Genomic DNA, 14,584 nt, shown 5'->3' with positions numbered 1-14,584 from the left:
GAGAATAACCTAATTTTTTGTCAATTAACTATGATTTTTGTTTACTAGTATATTCGGATACAGGATTGGAGGATGTTACAGGGAGATTCATCCTGAAAATTTTCCTAAATCTCATCTTGGTATTTTTGAAATAAAAAATCAAAATGAATAAAGCGTTATTAATCCACTACTTTCTTATTAATTTGCATAGGTTTCCTCTTAGAGTGAGAAGGATTTAAGCTGTAATCCACCACGCTAACTAAATACGTATCGGTAGGCTTAGCGTAGATTTGAGAACTTTTTTAAGAACTCTCAAACCTGACCTTACGTAGTTCCATTGCCGTTAAAGTAAAAGATTAATTTTAATAAGCAAAGCATTTAATACATAATTTCAAAAAATCATAGGTGCGTGGGATTTGAACGTCGGACACCAAATTGAGAGGCCGAATTTTAAACCAGACTTTAAAACTTATACATATTAAAATATAACCTAAATACTCTAATCCAATATTAACAGATGATGTTGTAACAACATTTATCTTTCTTCGTGTTATTAAAATAATTATGTGACATTTCTAAAACATCAAAAGCCAGTAATATCTACTAATGATGAGATTCTTAAAGCGTACTAGAATCTTTGACGTCAAACGTGACGAATCTGTTAGAAAATTCTGAGCAACATTCTCAAAGCTTTTTCTGTAATTATTGTAACGTGATGTAATTTTAATGTAATGTATCTATCACGTAGGAATAGCTCACCTGGGAATTGTGTAATACATTCAAATAAAAAAGAAGGGGTTCGTCAACTTTTTTATAAAGTAACAAAATATACACACACAAAAAATATGATGTACTTCTTAAATATAACACAATGCTATAGATAATTTAATTCAAAACGGGGAGCCTTAGTATAGGGTCGTTAAAATAGAATGCTCTTATAAATACAGAAAAATGATTTCGCGAAGCTATAACAACGATTTAAATCTGCTATCTAGCAATTTAGGTTAAATATATACATGTCAGCGTAGGAGGATTGTTGTTTCAGTTCAAAGGTTACGAAATATACACAAAATCTCCACTTTAATGTCTGAGTTTACCAGTTCTCTTTTTTATTGCAAAATATACAGGGACAGTGACATTTCAGTACATTTTGTCATCTTTAAAAGGTTACTATTAGTTATGTTGTAAACTACATTTAAAGGTAATAAATGTAACAATTTGTTACCAAAATAACAAGTATGGAATATAAACTCAAAGTTTATTATAGATAGTAAATTCCACGTACATATTGATCATACATTGAATGTTTTAAATAACTTGAAAGAGTGAGTATAGCTTATAAGGAAGTGAAAAACGCTTAAATCATCCCGCTTTAATTTTCAACTTACCGTTTTCGTGTTGAAAGTGTTTAGTTTGTTCAGACCTCATTGAACTTATGAAGGTATTTACACAAATTTAGCTTTAAAATAACCTATCTCCCAAAATATATACCTAAGAAGGAGCAAAATTATTTATTTCGGTATGAGTGATAAATAAATCAATGAATGAACAAATTCAAAAGTTTTCGTTTCAAATTCAAAAATATGTAAGTAATACACGTAAAGAAAAATTAAAACCATTAAAAAATACCATAAAATACATGAATCTTTGGTGTTATTTTAGGTATGTTGTATTTTAAAAACCTTTCTATGAATTTTATACGTCGGAAAAGCATTTTTATCTTTTACTTGTATTTTCTTTTGTTTAGTACTTATTACCTTATCAATATTAAAGTGTGTGTGTTCTTATGTAAACCCGTATAGAATGTATAATATTTTTTGGCGTATTAAATAAAACAACAAAAAATAACGTATATCCGTAATTACACGTGCAAGAAGTGAAACTATTACAAATAATACAAAAACGAATAATGAATACGTATCGTAGCGTGTCGTATTTTATTCTATAGGTAAAAACTTAAAATAAAATATTTAAAATTATTTTTTGCAGTAGCCCTTCTTCTTCTCTTCAGAACTTGCAGAACTTGAACTTAAGATCTTCAAAACTTGCGATATTTACTCGCCAACTGTATGGTATCGATTTTAAATGTCGGTATTTTATAAATTATCATCGATGTTTATAAACGCGCCTAAAAACTTAAACTTCAAAAATCCTTATTTCTAAAATTATAATTCTAAGTACTAAAGTCCTGACCAACCTTGCCCCTTATCCTTGAATCTCCACATCCTGGAAGGTGTCCATACTAAACAGTCTATAAAAGCAAACGCACTGACGGCCACATGTTGCAAACCGGAGTATTAATACATTTTATGCAGGGTCTAATTTTACTGCCCAATTCACCTTCAATATATTGCTAATGTATGCCACAAAGTTATCATGATTCAATAACTCCCGGTAAATTATGTTGCTTCATAAACTCGATGAAGACCTTTAAATATTTGATATAGGTCATATGTATTTACAATGCTTTAGTAGGGCTTAATGAGTCAAAAATTACATGGCATATAAGTCTTACTCAACATTTAAAGGAATTTCACTGTTATGTAGGTTGTTAAGCTTAATATTAATAATAGGATAGTCTCCAGCCAAAAAAAAGATAACTGGCATTTCATTGCACTGAAACACCACTTGCAGTTGTGTAAGTGTCTGTAAGCACAATGGCAGATTCCGTGAATGTAGTGAATATCAAATTTTCATGTGATATCCAATCATAGATAATGGATGCTGCATAGTGACGTAACGACCGATCTGAAATTCTGTTTTATAATGTGGGCTTGATTGTAATAGTATAACACGAATCGACAGAATTTGGTATGCTTCAATGTCTATCGGAGATATTGTCCAATTTTTTAATAAAATAACGAACAATGCAATAAAATTTAAATGATAGTAACGTCAAAAGTTTATGTGATAGTTAGTAAGATTGTCTATAATATTAGTACGTAAACGAAAACAAAAATAATCATGTCTTTATTCGACCTTTAAATCGTATTAGAATCGGTTAAATATTTTTTAAAAATTATGAATCTGATTAAAACTATACCAACTATATATATACTAACAACTAACCAGGATCCATTTTGAATGAATATAAAAAAGTATAAACACTCACCGATCGTATCTTCTAAATCTACTAAAGTACTGTCATAAACAATAATATGATTTACGAGTAACACTGCACTAATTCTAGTATTTAATAGCGTTTGCTTACTGCTTACACAAGCGGTATTTGTTAGCCTTCACCTCTAGGTAGTTAATGGTCATGATTTACGACGGCTGGCATATGATAAGTTAATACTTTACGTAGATAACGTACATTTGCTACGCGGTGGGAAAGTGCGGAAGGGCGTGGTGAGCACTAGAGCGGACTGCGTCGACTCCGAGCCGGGCGTCACGAACCGTCCCGAGCTTCCACTGTACGCATTCGAATCGCCGCCGGCGCAAGTGCCAAATTTAAACACATACACAATATTATTTATTACATACTACATTTCAGATAGATTGTAAAAGCGAAATCAGAATGTCCGTCCGTTCGGCTGAAATGTTTTTTGGCAAAACAACCCAATGCTAATTCAAACTTCGTATTTTCATTTCAAATATTTCTTGAGTCAATATTTTTAAACTAACAAGATATACAAACAATCGAAATTCACGACGTTACTGAAATATTTTTAAAATGTGTTCTTTATATTTATAGCAATCAATGAAATAGCTAGTTATTCAGCCAAGGTACGTTGGGGTTTATTGTTCGCTTGCAATAAAATGCTTAGCCGTTGAAAGTGTTCCTTTGGACGACACCTGTCCAGATAGATTTATTACATATAAACACCATTAACGATTACCAGGACGAAGATAATATAAGGTTCCGATTGCATCATCAGACTCAAAGTCCATATTGACCATACAAGCCATCGAGGCCATATAGAACAGGATAATGAAGTGGATAAGAACCACAACATAATATTGATTTAAATAAAATTATAATTTATATGTGAAAGCAATGAATGAGTAGGTAATCTAAGAACTTGCCATATATAAGCTAACTAATTCAATTATACTCAACGATTGTTAGTAAAGTCTGTAGGAGTTGTCGGTATGCTAAAACAAGGCTATAATATATCTGAGGTTTATTGCTCCTTCTTTTTATGCGTCTGTAAATCTAATATTAGAATACTTGTGCACTGCCAATTTGTAACTCTCAAAAAATACGCCCGAATAATATTCATGCTTTACATATTTCTGTATTTAAAAAGAAGCATTGTTACAGGTATTTTTAGGATTCAATAAAATATCTATCAAAATATTTTCAATTTAGTTGTCGTCAACCCACTGTTCCCTTGGTAGACACAGGTCTCTTAATGAGATGTCTTAAGCGAGGGTTTACGTTCCACAATCTACCCCACTAGACAAGTGCGGATTAGTAGATTTCACACAACCGTGAGGGCTTTTTCAAAGAACTCACAGGGCAGATAATGTTTTAGTTTACCGTTTCAGCAAGTAATAATTAATTTCTAATACGCATATAACTTTGAAAAAATCAGAAGTGACACAGAAAAATACTAGCCTATCACTGTTATACTTCAAAACAGAAATATTCAATATCGCCTGTGAATACGTTTAGATACTTATAAAAGTGCTACTTTTAGATATACGTTTATAAATCACTTCTTAGGTTTCAGCACTTAGTTTGCTATTTCATTAAAAACAGCCGAATTAATGAACGCACGCAATGAACGGTTCTTGAGGAGGAATATTAATTATGTCGGCAGCAAACATAAGCGATTCATAATAATTCTCAAACCAGAGATAAAGCTAATTCCCCGTCGTGAAACGCAGGATAGCGTGAGTCGAAAACAACATTTTGAAGTCTTGGTTTCCTTACAGGGTTCCGTGCTCAAATGGTATATATAGGACTTACATTACTAAGCGCCCGTTGTACAATACACATGCATAGTTGGACATACGTAACGGTCAAAATATTACATACAAAAATAAGATTTTATCTGACAGGCCACATTTATGTAGATTTAAATTGGGCCTTATTTACAACATACATAAAATTATGTACTGATTCATTCGGTTTCTTTTAGTTCGTAGGCAGGCAGCGTAATATCTGCGATTCAGTTGTACAGTAGGTTATTCAGTCAGTCGGGATCAGAGGCGAGAACTGTGCACAGTAAGGCTTAATTTGCATTTGCAATTCAAATAGAACAGTATCGCGGTAAGCTTCCGATATATATGTGCGCGGCCTATTGGCAGAGATTCTACGGACATACTCGTACGCTTGGAGAACAATATTTCAAAGTATGTTCGCAAATTCAATGTGTGATATATGCAAAGTATGTTATATGAAATACATAAGTTTTAAGAAAATACTGAATTGTTGTTTTTATTTTAGCCTACTCGTATTTGTCGTTGTAAAAACGTCTGTTTGGCGACCTCATTTGTTTTTAGTTTTTTTTTTATTATTTTAGTGTCACTTTACATTGTTACAGTGTTGTTATACACTGTAACAATGTCAAGTCAATCTATCACGCTTCAAGAGATAGAGCCCTGTGACAGACGGACAAACTGTGGAGGCCTAGTAGGGAACCCTACCCTTTTTTACCCTTTGGTTACGGAACCCTAAAAAGGGTAATCTCCCCTTAGCCATGTAATCAAGTGTTGGGAATAGCCATCCACCATTAAAACAGTTATGCGTGGCTACTCCCAATGCTTATAATTGCAGACAGAGCCGGGTTATTGTAGAGTCGTTTGGAGTGTTTGTGTGGTAAACAATCAGAACCTACTATTAATCTTATTAATGCTTGCTTGTTATTGCCCAGATTTTGGTATCTGAAACGAACCATTACATTTTGATGTGAGCATTACGTAAATACCAATTGGCATTATTTCAGAATTTTCATTATGAGACTATAATAGCCTATCTAAACATTAATTTCAATATAGTTTGAGTTAAAAATAAATTCAAATGAATTGAAAGATATCGTAAAAGATTGTCTATTATGCAGCTGCCGGCGGCGTGAAGTAGATTGCGTCGTGTATATTCAGATTCCTCTTTTAGACAGAATAAATATAAAGTTAAGAAAGTTTTAAAAGCAAACTTTTTAATAACGTAATTTTATTTTCCGTATTCTTTGCTGAAAACCATTTCATTTGATACCCATATCGTGGAGATGCATAAAAAAGTTCGGAATTTCGATCGAGCGATCCATCATATCGTACTGACTTCACTAATGTATCATTCATTCATCGAAACTGAACTTGTTCAATTGCAGGCAAATTGCAGTTCAATCGGTTCGGGTTAACTGGTTTGAAACAGTTGCAAGATTTGAATTTGTTTATTTCACATACACACACTAAAAAACTTAAATAAATTATAATTAACATCTTTAGTATATATTATTATTCATATGTGTGTGTTTATCTCTGAAATTAATTATATATTTAAGGTATTTATACCTGTGTTTATATATATTAATACCTATTTATAAAACTTACTTATTCGTGCTGTTATGAGTTCTTTAAAAAATTGTAAATCCGTAATTGGCTGTAAGAAATACTACATAAGAAATGTATTTGTATGATTTTAAGAGCTGTGGATTTTGTAATAATTAAATAAATAAAAACTTGTAAAACCTAGAAATCGAAGCCACGGTGGTACAGTCCAAGCAAAATACAGTACAGCAGATTTAATCAACCGCCTGTTGCTATTGTAGCGCCGGCGGTGGCCATTGTAGCCAACGATGCCTTTTTTCTCTGCGTTCAATTTCATAAAGTGAAATATCGTGGCGATTACCCGTGGCAGTTTGCGATACGTTGTAAAATTACGCTGTTTGATTAAGCTTTATGTTCCTTTCCAATTTGAGGTCTTTCGACGTTTTCTGATTATTTATTACGCCTATAAATATTAAGTAGGTATAATCAAGTATATTTTTAGACTGAAGGGGTTCATTGTTATTATTGCTCATTGTAATATATTCATTACTGTTATCTTGGTCACTTCTGCTAGGCAAATTTGAGGTTTTAACTTTTTTAAATGTTATGTAATGCTCAAATTTATATTTGTAAAATCACTTTAGTATACTCGTTGTATAGTAATAAAGCAGCAGGAACGTATGAATTGAATGAAATTGGAGAGGTCTAAGCATTTCAAATTTAGCTCATTCAAGAATGTATGATACAGAAAATTACATCATTGAAAAGCTAACCACGTAGGTATACGTGGACCAATTTTTGATATGATTATATTAATTATAGTTTGTTAAATATATAATAACTAAAATGTGTATATGTAAGTAGTGGGCATGTGTAGACGTTGTCATGACCCAAAAAACCCACATACACATCGAAAAAAATGCCTTTATTACGTTATGTATTTTTGTTTGCATCAGAATATAATTTGTGTATACTTTTTTTTTTTTAATATAAGAGTAGCAGACGAGCATGCAGTCCACCTGATGGTAAGTGGCTACTGCCGCCCATGGACATCTGTAATCAACCCCAGATAAGATTAGATATTCCTACCTGAGGTCGGCCACAGATGCGCCGCTACCCCTGAGGACTAAGCTGGAATGCCTCGGAAACGTCTTTCTCCCTTACCACACCCTTCAAACCGGAACACAGCAGCATCTAACACTGCAGTTATTAGGTAGAAATAGGTGTGGCGGCGGTGCCGCCGGAGTCGAACCACAAAGGGTTCTACCACCTTCAAAATTCCACCTTCATACTCATGCGCCACTTGCCGTAGATAAGATGTACTATTTTAGAAACCTTCAGAAACCTCAGATTAAATAACCAACAAACAAACCGATACTTACGTATTGTTACATAAATGTATAAAAAACATTTTCATATGGCTACGTTTACTTAATACACAAAGCGCAACGCAGCACTTAATATCTACAGAAATAAACCCACTTATAATAAGTATTGTAGTCCTTGCCAAACCGCTGCCTTTTTATTAATCCTTACTGAAATCTTCATTATATACTACACTTTCATGTTTCAAAAAAGGACCTTTATTTTATACTTGGCCCACTTTGCCCCTTATTTTGATACTTCAACGTAGATATTCAGTTTCGACTTAATTAGTCAAAGTTTTGCGTCCGTGCATCCGTCTGGTCATTTGCATATGTTGCTTTAACATTCGAGTGTTCACTGTAAAATCATTGTTGACAAGTAAAAACAGGAATAATCCACCATTAAAATTCCGCTGCAGAATCCAGGTCTCCTTTGAATAAGGGGTTAATTTCAACCTATTAATACACTATTTTTTACTTGGTATTATTTGAAAATGTAGAATTTATACAAAATTTCAGATGTATGGTATCAGTTAGTCTCGGTGTTTACGTATATAATTTTGTTTTCAAGACATACATATTATGAATAGCAAACAAAGTCTATTACATCTCAAAACGACGATAATAAAAAGATTGCAACAAATTGCAATAAAGTTTCCAATATAAAGTCCAAAGTCGATAATTAAGCGAAGCCCTACAAGTCTTTGAGAGTTATTATGACTAAACAAGTATTAATCTTAGAGAATTAAGTTACACCAATGTTATGCAACAGTGCTTTTACGTAACAGCAGGTTCAGAAAAATCGTTTATTACATGAAATTTAATTCAATTGTTCCTAATTTACACAACAACGCATTTGTAACCGATGTTAGGTAGGATTCCAATCATATCTGGGTTGATAATAGACGTCCAAGGGCGGCAGTTACTACTTTCCATCGGGTGTATTGCATGTTCGGTTGCTACTTTAAAAAACATATAGAAAATGGTAAAAATATAAATGTATGTATAAAAATAGAAAACAAAGATATTAGCCATACCAGTGATCGAACACCAAAACATGTGAACTCTGCATTTATGACGTCATAAACGGTCCCATTCCGATATCATTTTTAGAAACACCCAAATACAATAAATATTAGAAATCTGGTCTAAAGATAGAACAAAGCCACCGCACATTTTAAATTGCTTTAAAATGGTACATTGTGTCGCTGGAGAAAATGCACTTAAGCAGTGGGATTTTTAGCGACTGAGAGTTATACTGTCCGGACAGTTAGTTGATCGTGAAGTGCTTGATAAGAAATTGAATTTGTAAGCACTGGCGGTCGTAACCGATTTTATTTCTAACTTTATTAAAAATCTTTCAAGCACACTTTCTTTTCAAATCGTTGAATATGTAAATACCGCGCTCGAAACTCACAGCCCTCTATAGAATTGCTATCGACATGGATGAATAGGCATACGCACACAATAAGTAGGTATACAAAACTAAAATATTAATAAAACTGTGTGATAAAGCAGCTTTAAAATTATTAATTTAGTACATATGTAGTTTTCGTGAAACAACTATTATTATTTACAAAAAAATACTATATCGTTCCCCGCATAATTCACGAATAATATTTTTTCGCAATTAATTAATTTCATGTCCCTTTTTTTTCAAAATAAATTTTATGTTTAATCCAAAAATAATTAAAATAGTAACAAACGCTAGTACCAAGTAAATTTTAAACAGTTTTGAAATAGTGTCAGGTATTGTGGAATTGTGTTAAGTATTATGAAATAGAAAATTTTTAAAATGTTTACTTAAAATTCAAATAATGTCTGAAATGCATTTTCGCGCAGCTTTTGTTCCTGCCAAATCCATAAAACGTACATTGTACAGGATTTCAGCATAATTTAGGATTTTATATAATCTCGGTTTGCGAATAACAGTCACCTAGTTAATTGAAAACAGTAAGACTAGAGTTGAATAAAACTTTGGAGAGCTTAATTTGAAACAACTTCCGTTGAACCTGTATCCAGCAGAATAAAGCAAAAGAAATCAGAATGCCAAGCAGAAAATAACAACGGTATTACACGATAGTAAGAAAATACTATGATGAGAAAATTAATCCTGTAGACATAGATTAGTACCTGTAGACGAGTTGCGCGAATAGAATATAAAATAAATATAGAATATCGAGAGAGCATCTTGAATCTAGAAATATATTTTGATGAGGTAAAGTTCAGGCTTCGGCTGCATGTATTACGCAAAGCACTTGTATGGCAGCTAAATCCAGCATTCAAAGCGTCGCGCCGTGGACGTAAGGGTGACGGAAAATGTGCTTGCGGGGAAATGAAATTCAAACATTTTATGTATGTATGGGAAAATAAATGTTTATGTTTACGTTGAGGATTTATTTCTTTGCTTAAATGAAGGTGGTAGAACCGTTTGTGGTTCGACTCCAGCGGCACCACCGCCACACCTATTTCTACCTAATAACAATAGTGTTAGGCGCTGCTGTGTTCCGGTTTGAAGGGTGTGGTAAGGGAGACAGACTTTTCCGAGGCGTTCCAGCTTAGTCCTCAGGGGTAGCGGCGCATCTGTGGCCGACCTCAGGTAGGAATATCTAATCCTATCTGGTAAGCCTCATTATTAATCTGCGGGAGTCAGCCTCAACGAAGTGCAAATAGAAACAAATTTACTTTACACAATTTTTGGCATTTATTTGTACAAATACTTTGTATATTGCAAACGTCAAGATACTTTTTAGAATATGTTAAAATAATATTACGGTAATACGAAGCTAGAGCAGATCTTTTATGTTTCGATTCCAATTCATATTTATTTTATTCTTGACTAAAAATGTTGGTGATATTTATAGAGTTAGTTTACATGATACACCAGTTGGCCATATTTATGTTACTTATTTTAAAGATTATTATCATACCAGAGTAAGCTTTAGTGACATAAAGGACATTTATATGGAGTAAAATTAGCGTATATTAAAAGAAAGAGGTATTTGATAACAAGCTTTTTCGTATTCAAAAAAATATTGCCCCGCCACATTGAGCTGTTATTCAAATTGTTTAGAAGGACGTCACTAAGCTAAACATTGTCATCCAAACCAAACTTGTGTGAAAAATATTAAATAAAATGTAGTTTTTAGAGCATTTACGAATGACACGATTTGGTGTTTTTGCACTACTTAAGTGCATATTTCGGCATTGTTCCGCGTAAATTACACCACGACAGTCGGAGACGTAATAGGGAAACAGTCAGCCATTTTACATTAAACGGCTGACACATAGTCAGCCAATGGCAATGACTTATGTTTAATGACTTCCTTCAATTACAAGGCAGTGAGATATCTATACTTATCTATGGTTGGGATATTAACTGATTTAAAATTCAGTTGCAAGATTTGAGACTCTTACATACAATTCCTTGTACTAACAAGGCAAGTTTAATAATAATAGCTTGAAATAAGTACGGGCACTTTAATAATATTATTTAATACAGCCAGATAAAGAATTATTGCTTGCTATTATGCGACTAAGGGCATACTATTAAATCTAGGACATAGATGGTAGCAATATGACGTTATTCATTTTCTATTACTGTTATCAAAATGTGGAGCGAAGCTCGATGACTTCGGCCAAAATCCCCTTTCTAGAGGTGGCCTACATCCAGTGTAGGTTAAGGGCTGAAAGATTTAAATGTGTGATATAAAGTAAATGATACCTAGATAAACATGAAGTGCATTGTTTTAAAAATAATTATATTGTTATGACAATATGAGTAAAGAAATATTCCACAGCTCGCACTTACTTACTTTATGCCGTAAAAGCACCTGTACAGCACATATTTGACAATTGGGTACTTGACAGTTATAACAATAAAATATGAAATATGTTGGATATGATAGCTTATAAGTAAACATAAATTATGCAGTATTTCGTTTATTTTTTAATATGTTCTAAGTATTTTAATTTTTAAAAAGAAATTTTCGATTTTTTATCTGTGGATTTTAAATCCCAAAACGGCGACAGTGCTGCCTCAAATGTCATGTGACGTCACTACATCGAAACCTGTCGATCACATCGAAACCTGAAGTATGTGTAACGTCGAAGTTTATTTCTATATTTTCAATGTGTGTCACGCTACGAAATGACACTTGACCGCCTGTTTTGGCGTAACGTTCCGTTTACCGTAATAAAAATATGTTTTTTATTAATAAATAGCCCTTTTTCGAAAAAATGATCAATGAAAGGCATATATAATACGTATATGAATTCATTAAAACAGTTTCCCAAAAAGTGTCAAGTAGCCAATTATTAAAAATATATTTTTCACGCATGATAAATAGATTTTTTTATATTTCAACAACAACAACAACAACAACAACATATTCTTTATTTGTACACCAAATATAAGCAACATTTCATATTTCATACGTTGAATTCCCAATAGGGAATCGATAAATATATCGATCAGCAAATTGAGACATTTTTACTACTCACTACTCCATTTTCGTAGTATCCTTGCAGAGCAAATGCATAATAGAAATGAGTTCATAAAAATTCTCTTACCGCCAACGTTTCACAAGCTTAAAGTATTTTCGGGTGGTAAGTGTGTCGAGTTGAGTCGAGCGGTTCGGATCGAACACGTAGGCGACTAGGGATGGCGATTCTTCCCGAAAAAGATCGATTCTTGAATCGATTCGAATCGAAGTGCAATAAATACATACACAAACAAAACGAGGCCCAAAGAATCGATTGTCCAAAAATCGATCGATTGAATCGATTCGAATGGAAGTGCAATAAATCAATTTACAAAAAAATCGATGGCCGAAGAATCGATTGTCGAAATCTTTTCAGCTAACATGGGCCAAAAAGAGCGAAAATAAAGGTCATCAGGTCCAACAAGCATTGCAATACATATCCGTCAGCAAACAAAATACGCGCGAAAAACGTACCCCTTCCTTGGCAGTCGGGTAGAAGTATATAACATAATCAACCAACTTCGAAAAGACTGACTTTCGATTTTCTAGGATGAAGGATCGATTCGATTAATCGATCTCAGATCATCCCTATAGGCGACACACCGCGAAACTGTACCCGCGGCGGCCGATTGAACCGGTGCCAGGCGCCGACACACCAAAATAATTTTCGCTACGCTCTCATCTCGTGCACTCGTTACCTTATCTACATAAAATAATCGTATATGTACATATTGTCTACATGAAAACTTTATTGATAGGAATTACAGTTCTTGAAATGTAAAACGTTTTATGTTAAAGTGTGAGACAGTAAACCAGTTGAACGAAATCCTATTTGTCGTATGAAATAATGAATGAAACTCTAAGCGTTTCAGTACGTATACGTAAACCTATATAATTAATAAGGTTATCATTTATTTATTTATGCATATTATACAAGTAGTAAACTGAATTTTACCTTATTTTTTTGCTTACGACGGCATCAACGGGCTATGTGGGATTTTTACCGCACTAAAACCCCCGGTGACCGTTCCAAGTTCCCACTCTTGCCACATTTTACTCGCCTGTTACGACAGACAAGGGATACCCTATTCTAGTCCCGGGACTAGGGGGACAAAAACGGTAAGCGGTAACTACTATGGGAATAGAATGGGGGTAGAATTATAATACCAGCTTAGGTCGGCCACAGATGCGTTGCTACGACCCTTTACTTAAATGTTGTATTTTTAAGAGAAACAAACCATATTTTAAAACAACAACTACGAAGATAAAAATATACAGATATTAAAAGAAAATTTTTAGTTACGAAACTTTTCCTCACTCCGGCCTTCCTAGTAAGAAGTGAGTTGCAGCTCTACAACTGTTAGGAAATAGCTTTCAATGTTTATTAGGAGTTAAACGGAATAATTTACTTTCAACGGATTCAATACTCTATTATATGTTGTTTGCATCGACTTCTTCAGAGAGAGGTTTAGTTGGTGACTTATTTTCGATATTTATCTGGAAGGCATTTACTCCGCGATGCCTTCAGCTATAATTAGGATCAATTAAATTCAAAATGAATCTATATTAATTTAAATAACTTAAATGTCGAATTCAATGCCGATTTCAATGTCCTATAATTTATTTTAATTACATGGAGAAGCTTCACAATGAACATTCATTGTGGAGCTTCTCCACGTTAATCATGTTATGGAACTAAACCACCTACTTAGTTTCTGTTGCACCGATTCTAATAGACCTACGAACGAATATTAATTAGCACTTACAATATATTGAAATGTTCATATTTAACCAAAAAATCCTCATTCCTAGATTTTTCGAAATAGTTAGTGGATCCTTCTAACTTCATTTTACTTGAGTTTGTAGGTACTCGTAAGAAAAAGAAACCAACACTTTTTTATAAGATGTTAGTCCTCAGGCTTTTAATAGAAGGCTTTTTTATTTTATTTTTCATTTAGTCCTCAGGAGTGCCAACGCATCCATTGACTTCAGTTAGAACCCCTGTTCTGTATGAAGTTGGTTACAGTGCCCTCACCATGAGTTTTTACGTTTTGACAAATATGACTGTTTTGGTATTTGTTTACGTATTTGCCCATACAAATTCCAATCAGCGCCCCTAGCGGATTGTATCAGAACTATAGGGTCAGTAACGTAACATTAAATGTCTAAATTGACAAAATGACCCTTTATGTTTTGCTCTCCTTTTTGGGAACATGTGAGGCAGACAAAAAGACTTGAGCACTTATTGTTACGTTTACTCAGTCACAGGAACAGAATAATGGATTGAGTAAACGTAACGTAAAATTGTGGGATGTTTTG

At 33.4% G+C, this 14,584-nt stretch overlaps 1 protein-coding gene across 2 annotated transcripts in view; it reads right to left on the bottom strand.

The window, feature by feature from the left end:
• The window catches only part of LOC140744942 (D-beta-hydroxybutyrate dehydrogenase, mitochondrial), a 51,848-nt gene extending 48,397 nt beyond the window's left edge, over positions 1–3,451 (bottom strand). The window contains exon 1 of one of the 2 annotated variants that reach the window (XM_073076664.1): positions 3,296–3,451. The gene's annotated coding sequence lies outside the window, so the exon portion shown is untranslated. Of the gene's footprint in view, positions 1–3,091; positions 3,217–3,295 lie in introns of those variants that run through there. The other variant, XM_073076665.1, reaches the window with a different exon arrangement.
• Positions 3,452–14,584: the final 11,133 nt, after the last annotated feature.

Source organism: Epargyreus clarus, unplaced genomic scaffold (genome assembly GCF_041222505.1).
Source record: "Epargyreus clarus isolate Ecla_fem2 unplaced genomic scaffold, WU_Ecla_fem_2.2 ptg000009l, whole genome shotgun sequence".
NCBI classification, from domain to species: Eukaryota; Metazoa; Arthropoda; class Insecta; order Lepidoptera; family Hesperiidae; genus Epargyreus; species Epargyreus clarus.
Note: the sequence above shows the minus strand (reverse complement) of the source record. Positions and strands in the feature narration are given on the sequence as shown.